The sequence below is a fragment of the Macrobrachium nipponense genome, chromosome 36 (assembly GCF_015104395.2).
Source record: "Macrobrachium nipponense isolate FS-2020 chromosome 36, ASM1510439v2, whole genome shotgun sequence".
NCBI lineage: Eukaryota > Metazoa > Arthropoda > Malacostraca > Decapoda > Palaemonidae > Macrobrachium > Macrobrachium nipponense.
In genome coordinates, this window is record NC_087220.1 from 647,769 (window position 1) to 665,751 (window position 17,983).

General features: G+C 36.7%; 1 protein-coding gene across 2 annotated transcripts in view; it reads right to left on the reverse strand.

Annotated features, from left to right (window-relative positions):
- LOC135203491 (basic proline-rich protein-like) overlaps positions 1 to 17,983 on the reverse strand; it is a 222,895-nt gene that overhangs the window by 49,900 nt on the left and 155,012 nt on the right. For both annotated transcript variants that reach the window (XM_064233217.1, XM_064233216.1), the window contains exon 2: positions 5,823 to 5,891. The gene's annotated coding sequence lies outside the window, so the exon portion shown is untranslated. The remainder of the gene's footprint in view (positions 1 to 5,822; positions 5,892 to 17,983) is intronic.

Consider the following 17,983-nt stretch of genomic DNA (forward strand, 5'->3'; position numbering starts at 1 on the left):
TCAGATTCTCTATGTAAGAGCTAATTATTATTATCTCCCTCTCTCTCTTAGTGTGGAAGATTTCAAAAGAAAGCTAGACAGAATCATTAGAAGGACACTGAATGAACAGTAAAACCTGCTCCTTGAGACATCCTAATCCTTGTAACTCTCTCTCTCTCTCTCTCTCTCTCTCTCTCTGTAAACTGCTCACGTCTGCCCAAGCACAATCACTTCTTCTGCTTCAAAGCCACACAACGTCTTCGGAGACTTCAAAAGGTGATGATACTACATTATCACGAAGAGGTGTTTTGTGGTGGTGCTTTCGTGGGCCACATCAAATCTCTGCTGCTGAATATCGGATGAGGCATTCCTCCTCCTCCTCCTACTCCGCCTCCTCCTCCTCCTCTTCCTCCTCCCCCTCCTCCCGCTCCGTCCAATAAATATCTGTTTATTTATGCTTTGACAGCCCCAATCAAGGCTTGTGGCCAAATGGTTGACGTTTTTACGGCCGGATCTGTACAACATTGTTAAGGAGTGGTCGGTCTCTCTCTCTCTCTCTCTCTCTCTCTCTCTCTTTTTCTTTGATTTAGTGGTATATTTTCTCCCCTTTACATTAGAGTAGTGATTCTCTCTCTCTCTCTCTCTCTCTCTCTCTCTCTCTCTCTCTCTCTCTTTGCATTAAGTTAGAGGTATATTTTCTCTCTCTTCCTCTCTCCCTCTCTTCTTTGCATTGAAGTAGTGATACTCTCCCTCTCTCTCTTTTTTCTTTGCATGAAGTTAGTGATACTATCTCTATCTCTCTCTTTTTCTTTACACTGAAGTAGTGACATTCTCTCTCTCTCTTATTTAAATTGAAGTACTGATATTTCTCTCTCTCTCTCTCTCATTTAAACTGAACTACTGATATTCCTCTCTCTCTCTCTCTCTCTCTCTCTCTCTCTCTCTCTCACACACACATTTAAATTGAAGCACTGATATTTCTCTCTCTCTCTCTCTCTCTCTCTCTCACATTTAAATTGAAGTAGTGATATTCTCTCTCTCTCTCTCTCTCTCTTCCTTTGCACTGAAGTAGTGATATTCTCTGGATTTTCTCTAAACTGAAATATTAATTCTCTCTCTCTCTCTTTTCTTTAAATTGAAGTGCTCTCTCTCTCTCTCTCTCTCTTTTCTTTAAATTGAAGTACTCTCTCTCTCTCTCTCTCTTTCTGGCTTCTTTACACTGAAGTAGTGATATTCTCTCTCTCATTTAAATTGAAGTAGTGAATAGAAGTAGTGATATCCTCTCTCTCTCTTTTCTTTACACTGAAGTAGTGATATTCTCTCTCTCTCTCTCCTTTGTGTCGAGGAAAATTGACTTCCAAATGAAACACCACTTTGCAACAACCAACCTCGGCCTCTTTCCATATCTCTCCTCCATCGACCATTTATCTTCGTCTATTGCATTTCGAGCTAAATAAAATCTCGGGTACTTGAATTTAGCTCGCCTGCATTGGCTCTCTCTCTCTCTCTCTCTCTCTCTCTCTCTCTCTCATCTTTATTGCATATTGTTCCGCGCAAAACATTGCAATTTACGAACCTGCTTACCTAAAAAAACAAGAAAAAAAAGCAAGACAATGCATTTACGTCACTTCCATATTGTACTTTGCACTGACCTCAACTTGCCATTTGCAATGCGATTTGTTTTCAATGAGCCCTTCTCTCTCTCTCTCTCTCTCATAAGCCGTTTTCCTTTCTCGAGTAAATTATAACGACTGAACATACTCAGATACTTTATTCTCTGTGGGATACTAAGCTTCGTTTCCTACCTACACTTACACTTACATACACACACACACACACGTGTATACATATACATACAATACACACACACTTATATGTATATTTACGACTATAACCACATTAGAAAGTGATTTGTTTCATCGACTGTACATTCAAGTTAATGACTTGGAAATGAAGCTGAAACCGGTGAGGAATTATACCCAGTGTCTTAAATTTTTCCCCTATATATATATATATATATATATAATATATATATATATATATATATATATATATATATATATATGGTTACCGACGAGGACATATTGTTATCTCAAATTGTCCCACAAAATTTAAATTGACAGAGAAGAACGAATTGCGTCCAGAGAGAGAGAGAGAGAGAGAGAGAGAGAGAGAGAGAGAGAGAGAGAGAGAGAGAGAGAGAGTTCTATATGGAGTGCCCAAGGTTAATCGAACCTCCAGTGTGGCTTTGTCAGTTCCGTCTGATATATTATTATTTGCTCTGCTTTTTTGGCCTTTCTGCTCTGATGCTGTGAGTCAGCCAGCCAGTATCTGAACAGAGAGAGAGAGAGAGAGAGAGAGAGAGAGAGGGTGTAATGAATTTCCCATTCTGGAAATGAGTGGTATGGTCTAGCGGCTAGCCTGATTCAAATATCTGACCCTTGGAATTAGCTTGGTGTTTTAAAACTGGGTGGAGGAGGAGGAGGATGAGGAGGAGGAGGAGGAGGAGGAGGAGGATGGAAGGGGTTGAGGAGATGGCAGCAACAGCGAAGGAAGAGTTAAAAATGGAGGTGACATTGGAACAAAAGTACGAGCGAGAAAGAAAAAAAAGTAGTGATAACTTGGTGGGGAAGAGAAAGAGATAAAAGAAGGAACAGGCAATTCTGATGTAAGAGGAGATAACGAAGAAGCAAAGGAAGAGAGAAAAGAGCGATTAATAGCAGGAGGAGGAGGTAGAAGAAGAAGAAGAGAAATGTACAGGAGAATGAGACTAATGCACCACCACCATCCCGCCGAAGCGTTCAATGGCGGAGCCCTTGTCATCGAACTTCCTCCCCGCCAATTTCCAATACCCCGCCGTCTCCCACGCCTTCTAATCCAACAGGACGCGACCGACATCGAACATGCCTTTTCATATCCTGCTAGCAAAAGGACTCCCGAGAAGATCCTACGACTTTAAAAGCCGGGGTCATGAGCGATAATGAAAGAGTGGTGCCTCGCGAGACTTGTCCTCACATCGGACCCATTGGAAAGGGCTGGCGATAATGAGGGTATTGGTGATCGTATACCCAGGAGGGGCTCGATGCCCCAGGGCACCACCACCAGGTTGGCTGGCATGACCCGTGTCCTTTCAGGATTAGGAGCCTTGATTGGTTTTGTTGGAGGTGGTACTAGCGGTGGCGATGAGATTGGATGGCTCTCTACACTGTCATCAAAGAGAGCAGAGTATATGTATCATCGTCTGTGAGGTGTCAACTTGTCAAGGTACAAATGGATCGACGTATGTGACGTTTATGAAGATTGAACACACACACACACACACACACACACACACACACACACATATATATATATATATATATATATATATATATATATATATATATATATATACACAAATTCTTCTGTTAAGAAAGGCCCATTCAAACACTCGGTAAGGGTGGGAGACAGCCCACCGAAATAGTATAGTCCTTAGCCTAAACCCAGACTGTTTTGATTGGCCTTTTATACTTGAGAGAGAGAGAGAGAGAGAGAGAGAGAGAGAGAGAGAGAGAGAGGAAAGTAAAACTGTCGATTTACCGTCCTTTACCCAGCTCAGGATAGGGCAGTAAGTCGATAGGTCTAGTAGCTAGCACGAAACCGCAGTTTCAATTTCCTCCGTGGCAGTTGCCTTTATTTATATATAGTATATTCATTACGTTCCATATTTTCTTGATAATATATATATATATATATATATATATATATATATATATATATATATACATATATATAGTATGAGAGAGATAGATAGATAGATAGCTAGATTTCCTTCTTACAGAGCCTGGAATCCAAAATGCAAACTGTTATGGAGTAACTGAACGAAAGGGGATTTTATTTTATAATTACCAGGCAATATACCACGACTTACGAATGATGACAGTTACGAAACGGTTCCAGACGAAACTCTGCTCTATCTCCGGACGAAGAAGACTATCAAAGAGAGAGAGAGAGAGAGAGAGAGAGAGAGAGAGAGAGAGAGAGAGGGAGGGGGGGGGGGGGAAGTGATTTGATGAACGCTTCGCAATCAACGGGTCTATTGTATATGTACTCAAGGAGACCAGAGAGAGACAGGAGGGCGCCGAGACCTTTATAAGAAGAATAAGAAGAAGAATAAGAAGATGAACGTATAAGAAAGGGGGAGAAGACCAGAGGGGACCATGACATGGAAGAATGCGTTGCTGGACCTCGAGTAAACTGTCAACGAAGAAGAAGAAGAGGAGGAAAAGAAGGAAAACAAAATGAATATTCTATCATCGGAGGTGACAACATGGTCGCTTTGCCATTCCTACAAGCCCAACCCTTCCCACAATGTCTTTCTCTCCTCCACACCCCCCTCCCCCAATCTCCATCCCCAAAAGCATCAGCCCTTACATAGGCACGCTCAATAGACCACAACAACCTCGGCAAGCAAGGAAAAGAAGAAAGCCACAGCAACTATAAGCTTCACAAATTCAAAATGTCCGAAAGGTGCCTTGATCGTTGTTGTCGTCGGCCTAATGAGGGAGAGAGTCCCTCCATCCCCAAGGACGTCGTCTGTGGCCTTGATATCGACGAAGGAAGGATCAAGGACCTTCGGAAGGATGGAAGAGTGGGTGGAAGAGAGACGGTGGAACGTAAATAAATGACGGAAACGCCATTTATAAACTCGGTCGTCGTAAAGCATATGACTCCCCGCGTGTCAGGGTGAAGGGCACTGGAGAAACGATTAGACTATTGTCATCATTTTTAATTTTTTTATCTACTGATTCTCAATAGTATTACTGTCATTACCTCACTACTATGAATGCCATTTTTTCTCTACATCTTCGTGTACCTAGATTGTGGGAATGTTATATGTTATAGGGTCAGTTGTCAATTGCGAGTTCAGGAGCGTAGGCTTAATTAAATTAGGATAAGCCAGAGCGAGAGAGAGAGACGACAACTCTCCACTCGAATCGACAAAGCTCAAAAGGGTGTACAGGTACAATAGCCATTAGCGCTCGGACTGACGGACGCCCATACGAGGCGACGAAGGATGCACGCACAATGCTCGCGATATGGGCGCGGTGGTGGGCGTGGGGAGGCACGCCTTTCAGAATAGCGATCTCCACTGCAAGCAAATTGCAGTCAATCGCAGTCTCGTCTGCTATTCTTCTTGTTCCTCCTGCAATTAAGAGTTGTGGACACCAAGTCTTAATGGCGGTGCCTGGCTTAGCCCAAGAGCCGAAACTATAAAAAAGATGACACGCCCCTCGGCACCTAGGACTGTGTTTTGCCCGGGCAAATTTGGGCGCGAAGTGTTGGTAATTCATGCCTCTTAGGCCGTGTAGTACTACTACGTGGAGAGAGAGAGAGAGAGAGAGTCTGAGTCTATTAAAGATAAAGTACTATTTTTCTTCTTGACAAAACTTTATATATATATATATATATATATATATATATATATATATATATATATATATGTATAATGTAAGTAAGTAAAACAAAAATTAAAAATAGAATATTAAAAATATGACAGAAAAATTAAAATGATAAAATCATAATAATAAAAATGAAAATATAAAATAATAAAAATAAAAAATGAAATAAAAATAATAAAAATAAAACAAGAAAATAATAAGATATATAGTATGTATATATATATATATATATATATATATATATATATATATATATATATATATATATAGACACTATGACATTGTGGTTCCAAAGTCCAGTACGATAAATAAACATATACATATATATATATATATATATATATATATATATATATATATGTATATATATATCCTTAAAACGTAACCTAGAGCGAACATTACCTTATCTTCCAGAAAAACAAATCCTCTTCTGACTCATGCGCAGTTCAGCTCCTGTCAACCACAAGCTATCTGAAAGAAATAAAAAAAAATATTAAAATAGTTATCAATCATCTAAAAACGACGGCACAAAATATATATAGACGATTTATTAACCAATCCGTGGACCGGAGGAGATCTTGAAGCATGTTGATGATTGACATTTCTTAGAAGATAATTAATGTTTTATGACGGCTAAAGGATTTTTTTTTAAATTATTGAGGGTTAATGGATCAGTTACAGTTTTTTTTAAAAGGATGGATATCTTGAATCGGTTTTGTGGATTAAAAAAAATATATATTATTTATAATGAATATGATGAATTACGAACTTATCTAAACACTTATTCACTTCTTAAGCAAATCATGGTAATTATACACACATGCATGTTTGCATAATTACACACACAATTACAAACACGCATATATTACATACATACATCATATATATATATATATATGTATATATATACATATATATATATATATATATATATATATATATATATATATATATGTATGTATCACACAACACACACACACACACACACACACACACATATATATATATATATATATATATACACATAGATATGCATACACGCATATATATACGTATTTATACACTTCTACAAAATGTGTATATAGATATACACTATATATATATATATATATATATATATATATACACAATATTTATATATATATATATATATATATATATATATATACTATATATATATATATATATATATATATACATAATTTATCTAAATTTCCCTTCGCTCCAGAATTTCACCACTGGATTAAATTCGTATTTCAATAATATTTTTCATCTAAATATTCGTACAGATTTTAATTCACATTACAGCCACAATTGCAAGATCCAACAGCGTCTTCGGCGCAGTCGAATTTTCTGTACAGAGTCTAATCAAGGCCACCGAAAACGGATCTATCTCTTGGTGATCTCGGTATAATGCTGTATGAACCGCGGCCCGCGAATCTTTCAACCACGGCACGTTGCTGGCCTGGCCTATATCGTTGCCAGATGCACGATTATGGCTGCATTTAACCTTGAATGAAAATAAAAACCGCCGAGGTTAGAGGGCTGCAATTTGGTACGTGTGATGATTGGAGGGCGGATGATCAACGTACCAATTTGCAGCCCTCTAGCCTCAGCGGTTTCTAAGATCTGAGGGCGGACGGACAATCATCTCGATAATCTTCTTTTGCAGAAAACTACAACGAGGTAATGAGGTCATAATCCGTGAATAATGACATTGATTATTCACTGGAGATTTGAAGGGATTTCTGAAGAATGAAAGTTGTCCTTCAACGAGAACAATTTCTCATTTTTATGGAATAATTTGAGGGATCATGTGACGGTAATTGTGGTTTCGTGAGAGAGAGAGAGAGAGAGAGAGAAGAGAGAGAAGCAGGCTTTTGCGAAGGTATGTTTGGGTATATAATAATAAATAATAATTCACTGTTTAGGTTTATGTATCACACTGCCAATCGTCAGTCATCCTCACTCCCACGAGAGAGAGAGAGAGAGAGAGGAAAATGAATTTATCAAAGTAAGGCTTCAAATGTGGCAAGATTAGGAATAGATATGCAATCTGACCATATACGAAATTCTGCAGTGAATTATTCGCAACCTTCACGAAGATCAAACAATATTGATAATTTATGAAAAAAAAATCAAGAAGGGCAAACAAAAACACCTTGTGGCACTCCCTTTGAACGAATTGCTCATGGAAATAATACATATAAATACATACACACATAAATAATATACATATGCGTATATATTTATACATACAAGCAAATACCACAGGGAAAATGATAGGCAGACGGTCGACCATGCCTGAATATAGGAGAAAGCGCCTGGTACTAACTTTCTGCCTTTCTTCCCGGTGGTATTCGCTTATATAATTAAGTCACGTGCGATTTTTAAAAGCATATATAGATACATAAATGTGAAATTGAACTAAGGCCTACCTACCATCATGAAGAGTTTCAAGCAAAACAACTATAATGAATAAAAATCATTAAACAAAATTTTTATGATACAGAATCAATTGCAAAGAAATGATCTATCTCTGTAGAAGCAAACGAATAAATATGAAAAATTGCTTTAAGAATAAAAAAAAAGGAAAGAAAAAACACAGATACACAAATAACAAAATTTACCAAAACGTAAAAATAAAAAAAGGAAAAAAAAACATAGATGCATAAATAACAAATGAATAAAGGGAAAAATATCAATAAATATAAAAAACACATTAATTAGAAAAATTAAAAAATTACCAAAACTTAAAAAACCGGATAAAACCATAGATGCAAAAATAAATTTTTTTACCAAAACTTAAAAATGGAAAAATAAAGGGAAAATTATTAAATAAATAACACATTAATTATAAAAATAAAAAAAAAATTACCAAAACGTAAAAAAAAAACATATGTAAAAATAACAAATGAATAAAGGGAATAATATTTGCAAATATAAAAAATAACTGAATAATTATAAAAATAACAAAATTTACCAAAACTTGATAATAAAAATAAGAAAAAAACCATAGATGCAAAAATAACAAATGAATAAAGGGAAAAATATTAATAAATATAAAAAATAACAAATTAATTATAAAACTAACCAAATTCACCAAAACCAGAGACACAGTATAGGACTTAAGCCAAAGGCCAAAGCGCTGGGACCTACGAGGTCACTCAGCGCTGAAACTGAGAGTAGGTAGGTTTGAAAGGTGTAACAGGAGGAAAACCTCAAAGCAGCTGCTCTATGAAGCAATTGTAAGGAGACGGTGGAAAGTAAGATGGAAGAGAGAATATGAACGGAGGTACAGTAAAATGAACGAAAGGGGTTGCAGCAGCTCGGGATCTCAAGTAATGCCATCAGTGCACCGCGTGAAGCGCACTGAATGCGCTCCCGTCTATGGAGAAAAATGCCAGCTGTTATCACAGTCCCGTGTAATTACGAGGTCACTTAACTCTCGTGTATTTAATGCCCGATAATTACGAGGTAGGAGTGTAATTAGAAGCTAATGATTGCGTTTTGATAATCTAGCCCTTGATAGGACTCTATCAGGGAGTCCTGGGAAGGAGGAGTTGAATGCAGAAAGGATAAAAATGTGAATCAATTAAGGGCGGTTGGTCGGTGCCTTTGAGTGACCAAGTCATGAATTAAAAAAAGGTATGTCGTCGGATAATTAGAATAGGAGGTACACGTACGTACGTACTCACACACACACACACACACAGAAGTCCTGATTCCTCCTCCTCTGTCCGCTGCGCGCTGCTGGTTCGAACCCAAGAGAGGACGAAATTATTTTATCAAAAAAAAAAAAATCCCCTTCGGTTAACATAGATATGAAAATATGTTAATTCCGAGGTAGGGCGAATTGGATAGTAAAGGACATTTGTAGCAGAGAGAGAGAGAGAGAGAGAGAGAGAGAGAGAGAGAGAGAGAGAGAGAGATTTCGTTATTAGTTGCAGTACATCAACAAATATTACAGCATGAGAACTCTATATTCCTACAATCTTATGTAGTGTACTTACACATATATACACAAAGAGAGAGAGAGAGAGAGAGAGCTTTCGCTACTTGTTGCTCTATATCAATGACCATTATAAAACAAGAGACTATAGTACTTCCAGAATCTCATGCAACTCACACGACGACACCTAAGGCGAGAGAGAGAGAGAGAGAGAGAGAGAGAGAGAGAGAGAGAGAGAGAGAAAAACTGGTAGCCACAGGGAATAAATAACCACGGAACAAGGTTTAAAAAAGACAAGGACAACGCGATGGCTTTCGGAGATTACAATCCAGGAAAGAGCCACCGACTATAATTGAAATCATCTAGGGCATCTCTCTAGAGCGAATTATTAGGTGGGGTGGGGGGGGGGGGGGTTAATCCACCAGGCATCTAGATTAACTCCGGACACTCTTTAGTGCGACTTTTGCGACTCTTATGCCCATAAAACGACTACTCAAGTAATTCGTTACATTCTTTCATTATCTTTTTTTCACAGCGATCTGTGACTTTTATATGGTTCTGCTGTGAGTTTAATGGCCGAGTGGGCGTGGCCTAATCTTAAGCGTTTGTTGATTATGCCAGAGATTAGAGGTCGCCTGCTCTGCAAATGAGCATTAAGTTACCTTAGGTGTACATACTTTATTTATATATAATATATATCAGTATTCATTTTAAAAACAATAACTACGCGGCAAATGTAAAACATAATTTTTTAAAAACATTTTGGTAGAATATGTATATATATATTTTGTTCCGAATTATTATCGTCCATTTGTAACGTTGAAACATTACAATCCCTTATATTTATTGCTATATTAGACGTTCCATATCCTGAAAATGGATTATTATTATTATTATTATTATTATTATTATTATTATTATTATTATTATTATTATTATTAGTAGTAGTAGTAGTAGTAGTATTATTATTCAAAAGATGAATCCCTATTCAGATGGAACAAGCCCACCAAAGGGGCCACTGACTTGAAATTCTTGAAGCTTCCAAAGAATATTAAGGTGTTCTTCAGGAAGAAGTAAGAGGAAGTAAAGAGAAATACAGAAAGAATAGATCCCACTTATTAAAAAAGAAAAAAATAAACCAAAAAAGTAATAAATAGATAAAAATGTATCATCAAAATCCAAACAGAACAGTACTAGAGTACCAATGCATGGCATCTTCGCTACTGTAAATAATATATTTGCGAATCATTCCTAGAATGAAAATAAAATCATGATTATTCCAACTATTCCTCTTGGGCTCAGACCCGCCTCTATATTGAATGAAGGTTATAAGAGAAGAGAATACAGATGGTCCAACTTTGGCGCAGTCGAGTTTTCTGTACGGCCTATCATTAAGGCCGCCGTAAATAGATCTATCTTCCAGTGATCTCGGTGCAATGCTGTATGAGCCGCGGCCCATGAAACTATCAGCCACGACCCGGTGGTGGTCTGTGTATTTTTTTGCTAACTTTAACCTTTAATAAAATAAAAACTAGTGAGGCTAGAGGGCTGCAATTTGGTACGTTTGATGGTTAGAGAGTGGGTGACCAACGTACCAATTTGCAGCCCTCTAGCCTCAGTCGTTTTTAAGATCTGAGGGCGGACATAAAATGTGCGGAAAACTCAGAAACAGTAAGCGTGGCAAGAGATGGCCTGCCGGGTGTTACGGTGTTTCTTGTATCATATACGCTGCACTTGTTTAAGAGCCGGGAGTTTCATCTTTAAGAAGAGTAGATTTTATAAGTATGAAAAACGAAATGGGAAAATCGCAACTAAAATAAATGGGAAAAATAACAAATCAATGAAAAAGGGAAAAATTGGCTTAATAGATAATATTTTTCGCCATAAAAAAATACCAGATAAAAAATAATAATAATAATACTCTAAAAAAATGGGAAAATCGCAAATCAGTGAAAAATAGGAGAAATTGGCTTAATAAAAAATATTTTCAATCACTATAAAAACTATCGTATTAAAAAAAAGAATATTTTAAAAAAGGGAAAACTGCAAATCAATGAAAAATTGGCTTAAAAATTATTTTTCATCCCCATAAAAAATATCGTAATTAAAAAATATAATACTCTCAGAACTTCCCAGAAAATCTACAACGACCTTGATCTCTCGAACCGAACTTAAGAATCCATTTATAAATCATAAATTCACGTTTAACCTAAACCTTTAATATATTAAAGGATTAAATATCAAACTCGAGAACACTGAATTAAACGGAGTGGTGACCAGTCACCCGTTGAACTCAACTAAAGGCTCAAGAGAGCTTCGAGAAGAGAGAGAGGAGAGAGAGAGAGAGAAGAGAGAGAGGAGAGAAAGAGAGAGAGAGAGAGAGAGAGAGAAATTACAACGTAAAGTATCAAAAATATCGTCGAAAATAAAAGGGAACAAGCAACAAAAATATATATTGCTTTTTTCTGTTTTTACATATTTTCTCTCAGCATTTTCAAAACGTAATAAAAGCTTTCACATTTATTTACGTAAAATTTTTTCTTGCCCAATTCATGGTATTTTCAATTACCTTAATTTCGTATTGATGTTCTTTTTTATATTGGCGATATTAATAGCGTTGTTGTTGAATTTAAAGTATGTGTGTGTGTGTATTATATATATATATATATATATATATATAGTTATATATACGCATATATATATATATATATATATATATATATATATATATATATATATATTTGTTACCCCTCTTAAATTGTCTACTAAAATTAGCTAGTGATCAGCACATATTCATATTTAATTTCTAAAACTCAAATATGTATGTATGGATGTATGTATGATGTATGTATGTATGTATGTATGTATGGGTATGTATGATGTTATGTTGTATGTATGTATGTAGGTATATATATAGACATATATAAATATACACATATACATATATTTGTTACCCCTCTTAAATAGTCTATTTCCAAAAACAGTGATCAGTACATATTCCTATCTAATTTCTAAAACTCAAAAATCGATATAGGGGAGTAATATGCACACGAAGTCTATACATTTTGGGTAACCTATTTTTTTATTTATGTAAGAAACATGAATACCGCGGATCAATCCGCTGAGAAAATATATAAAAAAAACTAATGTATCTGTTCCCAAGAAAGAAGCAGATAAAAAAAACGTCATACAGACCACATAATAAAACCCCTAAATTATTGTCGACAATGACGGAGGAAATGAGAAGATATATAACTCTTTTTCACGTTGAGAAAGTTTTTGCTAAACATAAAGTGTCTGAAATGAGAAGATATATAATTCTTTTTCATATTGAAATCCTGAGAAATTTTATGCAAAACATCACCGTATGCAAAATATAAAGTGTCTTTATGTATGTTATGCCCGCAGTGAATAAACATAGATGAAAAAAAAAATGAAGTAAAAACTAAAAATTAGCATATGAAACCACAAAGTCGACATCATGAAACTTGTGATAAATAGACGTAGAACACGCACGACGGAATCGATTACACATAAGGCGCCATCTCAGGTCAAGCTATTTTGTGTCTCCAACTCGTACTTATGTAGAGAGAGAGAGAGAGAGAGAGAGAGAGAGAGTTAATAATATCGATCACTCACTGACTTGACATGCGAAGAAAATAACCATTTAATACATGACAAACAGAAGGCAAGCAGGTAGCTTTTGTTATTGCGGGTAATCTTAAGATAAACACAGGTCACGCCCCCTGAACAAGATACAACTGCCAATTTCCCCCCAGACAAAGGCCGTCTGCAAGGTTAAGAGCAATGTGGGTGGAAACTCCTGGCAACTGTACGGTTAGGGGGCGGGGCTTACGTCTCAAGTCAAAACGAATGCATCGGGCTGAAGGAAACAGTAAGCATTTGCCATTGGCTTAATATGGGCAACAAGATTGATTGATTGATTTGTGGCTATTAAAACTGGCGTCATAACATCTAGGTTACTTATGCCGTATTAAAGTTAAATAAAGAACGGAAGAGATAAATAATAAATAGGTTTAAACGGCATTCCATACAAGATATATCTGAGTATATTCTGATGTAGTGAATGGGTGAAATGGGCAACAAAAAAGCCCAAGAACCACTGGACTACCCTGACTGACGTCCATAAAACTAACAGAATACCTTATTACAATCAAATACCTTGATTGGTATTCATCTGCCATAAGGCGTATGAAAAACTGACCATCCATTCCCCATCCATACCCCATTCACCTGTACCTGCTGGTTAAATACACCTGCCACTCAGAGTAATTGCCCAGGATTCCTGTTTAATGTTCCACAGACTCATCACGAATACCAACAGGGGTGGAGAAAGATGAGGTAACAACTGTGCAGCAGTGGTAGTACTTGTAGTATTAGTCCCATGGGGTTGCAAAGCCTTGGGTCTAGAAAGAGTAGGTTAATTTCAATACTGTTTACGAGTGTGAGAACAAATGAACATAACTGTATACATCAACGAAAAAAAACATGTATAAAAAAAAGAGACGGTTGTTGTGCTTGCATGTAGTATTATAGAAATAGGGTTCATCTTCTGAATAATAATAATAATAATAATAATAATATAATAATAATAATAATATAATAATAATAATAATAATATTCCATATGAATAGGGTTCATCTTCTGAATATAATAATAATAATAATAATAATAATAATAATAATAATAATAATAATAATAATAATAGTAATAATAATAATTACAAACACTTCATACGAAACATGAAAGCACGCCTATATGTCGGCCCTCCTCAAATATACAATAGCATGTTTGCGAAAGGAAAAGTAGACGTAGTATTATTATTATCAGCAGCAGTAGTAGTAGTAATAAACAACAAACGTATGAAACATGGAAGCACTCCTCTATGACGGCTCCCCCGAGAAACAGACAAAACGCAAAACAGTGTTAACGACACTTCTCTCGCAGAAAAGCGAGACTCCAGGTCACTGACCTCCCGCCAGGCAGATGCACGAACAGGTCACAAGAGAGAGAGAGAGAGAGAAGAGAGAGAGAGAGAGGGCATGCTTGATCACCTGAGAGATTAAAGGTCGCCTGTTCGCCCATCCCGCTTCATATGCTAAATACGAAGAAGAGTCGACCTGCCAAAAAAAGATTAATGGTGGGTCTCAATATTCGCCAAATTCAGAACATGAATCATGAGCCTCCGTGGGTCCCTTTGTGAGTGCTTGGGAACGTGTGGCATTATTATTATTATTATTATTATTATTATTATTATTATTATTATTATTATTATTATTATTATTATTATTATTATTATTATTATTATTATTATTATTATTTTTCCAACAGAAAGAATAATATAGATGTGGCCACCGAGAAGAATATATAGACAGCTAAAGAGATGGTTAGTGAAAGAAACGCCAGAATAATAATAATAATAATAATATTTCGGAAGGAGACCCTCTCGTAGGCATGTTTTGTTAAAAATGACTGCTGCTTCAGCACTATTAATCTTGTAAAGAGTCTTCTCTTTCTTTCTGTGACGGCTTTCTTGAATTTTACCATGCCCTTTGGTGCGTTGCTCGCCAGTCTAAGCAACAACGAGAAAGCCGTCATCAGAAAGATAGAGAAGACTCTTTGCAAGATTAATATTGCTGAAGCAGCAGTCATTTTTAACAAAATAATAATCATCATCATCATCATCATCATCGCTCTTACCCTATATTTAACCTTGACAGGGCATTGTTAAATATATTTATTTCTATTTTAATATAGACACACATTACACATATACACATTGTATGTGTGTGTGTGGTTTTGCACTTAATTATTACCTGAAAAAACACACAATATATATGAATTTAAACACGCACAGGTTTATACATAAACTTATGTATATAAACAAAGAAAAGGCCGCTTGTATTGATAAACAACATGACAATCATTTGATAAAGACGGATCTTAAAGAGCTTGAGAGAGAGAGAGAGAGAGAGAGAGAGAGAGAGAGAGAGAGAGAGAGAGAGGACCTACGTCAATCACTGATATCCCAAGCAGCTATATCTATCAAGACAATGATCTGAATTACGTAATCTTTTAAAAATGGCAAAAATATATCTCGCGAACCATACAACTCCCCTTTAGGAACGCCGCACATCCATACACCAATTAAAGGGAATTTTATGAGACCATACACATCCCATAGTAAGAAATTTAAGCACCTGTCAACATGCAAGGGTGCAGTACTCTCCTCACCCCCCTAACACCCCCCCTAAAAACACCCCCCCCCCACCGCAACACACCCCCGGCAAGGGTGCATCAACCCCACAATAGCCACTCTATTGGGCTCTCAAGTTACCAAATATGATGCATTGTCCAGAATTCGCTGAAGCTTAACACTATTCCTCTTGTATTTTAATTATCTATTTATCGATTTATCTGCTTATTAATGTGTTTTTTCCCTTTTTTTGATAAGTGGGATATCTCTTCTTACTGTATTTCCCTTTCCCTCCTCTTACTTCTTCCTAATGAACACCTTCGAAGATATTCTTTGAAGCTTCGAGAATTTCAATCAGTGGCCCCTTTTGGTGGGCCTTTTCCATATGAATAGGTTTCACCTTCTGAATAATAATAATAATAATAATAATAATAATAATAATAATAATAATATTCTTTAGAAGTTTCAATTTCAAGTCAGTGGCCCCTTTGGTGGGCTTGTTCCATATGAAGAGGTTTCACCTTCTGAATAATAACAATAACAACAATAATAATGATACAGGTTTTATTGTAAATAATGGCTATTTCAATCGGGTTTATTTCGTATAGAAGTTTATCTACTCTTCTTATTACTGACTTTTCTTTTGTACTCAAGTTGGCTATTAAAACGCCAAATGGGAGCTTCATGTCAAATAGGTGGTATTTGTCAAATTGAATATATTACAGTAGCCAATTTGAGTCCAGAAAAAAAAGTCAGTTATAAGATGAATAGAGAGACTTCTATACGAAATAAACGGGGCTGAAATAGCCGTATTTTCAATATTATTTATTATTATTATTACTTATTATTTTTATTATTATTATTATTATTATTATATATTATATATGCTGGAAGAAGACCTTCATTAATACAGCTTTGTATTAATGAAGGCCTTCTTCCAGCATATAATAATAATAATAATAATAATAATAATAATAATAATAATAATAATAATAATAATCTAGCCAGGCCTCAATCCGGAGCCGGCAATATGGCGGCCGGCATCGGGCCACGTGTTTAAGATGGAAATGAGACTAATTTAACCCTGAGTCGACCGTAAATCAGATAGTTATCTGAACCGACTTCCAAGCGATGTCTCGAACCGTTCCAATGCGCTTAAGGAAAAGGTGCCCAGCAAATTAGCCGATAGGTAACTGGTTCATTGACGAATCGATGCAATCAGACTCCGGCCGGCTGGAGTTTAATGTTTAAAAATAAATAAATAAAGAGATAAATAAAAAATGCATAAATCAATAAATGAACATTTTACAGACGCGTTGAAATCACCAAGGAAACGCGTGAAAAACGAGCCGAAGTTTCTTCGGCAAGCGAGTTTTCCGTTCAGCGTATAATGCTGTGTGAAAGCCGACTGTGGTGGCCTACGTCGTTGCGGTGCCTGACGCACGAGCATGGCTAGCTTTAACCTTAAATTAAATAAAAACTACTAGGGCTAGAGGGCTGCAATTTGGTACGTTTGATGATTGGAGGGTGGATGATCGACGTACCAATTTGCAGCTCTCTAGCCTCGGCAGTTTTTAAGATCTGAGGGCGGACGGATAAAGTGCGGACGGACAGACAAAGCCATCTCAAGAGTTTCCTTTTACAGAAAACTGAAAACAGACACACAAAAACATAATCACAAACTCAAAAGGACGAATCTAAAGAGAGAGAGGTAGAGAGAGAGAGAGAGAGAGAGAGAGAAAAACCAGCTAAATAAAAGAGGAATCACTTCAAACACAGCCGACATTCAAAACGGCCTCTTCCACCCTTTGTGGCTGATGGCACCGACAAATGGCAGGATGTCCAGGTGGCCGATAATCTCGACATCGCCTTCAGGAGAGAGAGATCTATGGCTCCCCCACACCGCGCCCTTGGAGTATCTTTATAATGTGTTCACTCATTTATCTGATCTGGCGACGAAGGTCGCCATGGGCGTTACTCTGCAGTGTAATGTGAGGTCTTCGTCAACGGGTCTTGCAAAGGGTAGCAGAGTCTGCAGCCTAACTGGAAGGTCTTTTAGAAAACAGGTCTACAAAGCAGGTCTTCCAGAGGGAGGGTCTTGCTCTTTGAAAATAGGTTTTCCACGGGAAAGACTCTGCAGTCTATTGTGAGGTCTTTCGTCAACGGGTCTTCCAAGAGGGTATATTCTGCAGCATGACTGGAAGGTTTTTAGAAAACAGGTCTTTACAAAGCAGGTCTTCTACTGGGAGGGTCTTGCACTTTGAAAATTGGTTTTCCACGGGAAAGACTGCAGTCTGATGTAAAGTCTTTCGTCAACGGTTCTTCCAAAGGGTAGATTCTGCAGCATGACTGGAAGGTCTTTTAGAAAACAGGTATTTACCTGAACAGAAAATG